This window comes from Lepus europaeus, chromosome 15, assembly GCF_033115175.1.
Source record: "Lepus europaeus isolate LE1 chromosome 15, mLepTim1.pri, whole genome shotgun sequence".
Lineage (NCBI taxonomy): Eukaryota > Metazoa > Chordata > Mammalia > Lagomorpha > Leporidae > Lepus > Lepus europaeus.
The window spans coordinates 92,784,772-92,785,342 of NC_084841.1; the positions used below are offsets into that span (position 1 = coordinate 92,784,772).

Consider the following 571-nt stretch of genomic DNA (forward strand, 5'->3'; position numbering starts at 1 on the left):
ATACTTGCCTAACAGGGGAGATAGCAAGATCACAAAGGTGGTTTTCCCAGGGTGAGGCTTATCCATCACATTCCAGATGTGCTAACCGCTGCAATTTCCCCAAATGTGGGAAACTTGACTGCATAATTTGTGGTAGTGGGGAAAGGAAAAAAAATACTGAAAAGTACTAAGAATTTGTAAAAACAAAATTAATTACAGCTACAAGCACAGATATATTTCAAAAGCTATCATAAATTTAAAAAAAAAAAGGAGTTCCAGAAGGATTTACACAGTAGGATGCCTTCTTCATTTTTACATAAAATTATATTTAATATTAGTTATGGGTTTATCTCTAGTAGTAGTAACACACAATACATTGTAAATGCCTTATAAGTAGTGGTCGTATTGTATTGTTTAGGGAGTGCAAGATAAAAAAGTCTATATATATTTAATATACACGGAAGTTTGTTTTTCGTTTGAGACAGAAAAATAGGTAAACAGAGAAAGAGCGAGCAAGCGAGCATTCCCATCAGCCAATGCCTGCCCCAAGGTGGGAGTGTTTTGTTCGAATGTTTTCTGCCTGTCGCTGGTT

General features: G+C 35.7%; 1 non-coding gene across 1 annotated transcript; it reads left to right on the forward strand.

Moving 5' to 3' along the window:
- LOC133774751 (U1 spliceosomal RNA) lies at nt 1-159 on the forward strand. Its single transcript, XR_009868146.1, has one exon. It is a non-coding gene; the product is annotated as a U1 spliceosomal RNA (small nuclear RNA).
- The last annotated feature ends 412 nt before the right edge of the window (nt 160-571 follow it).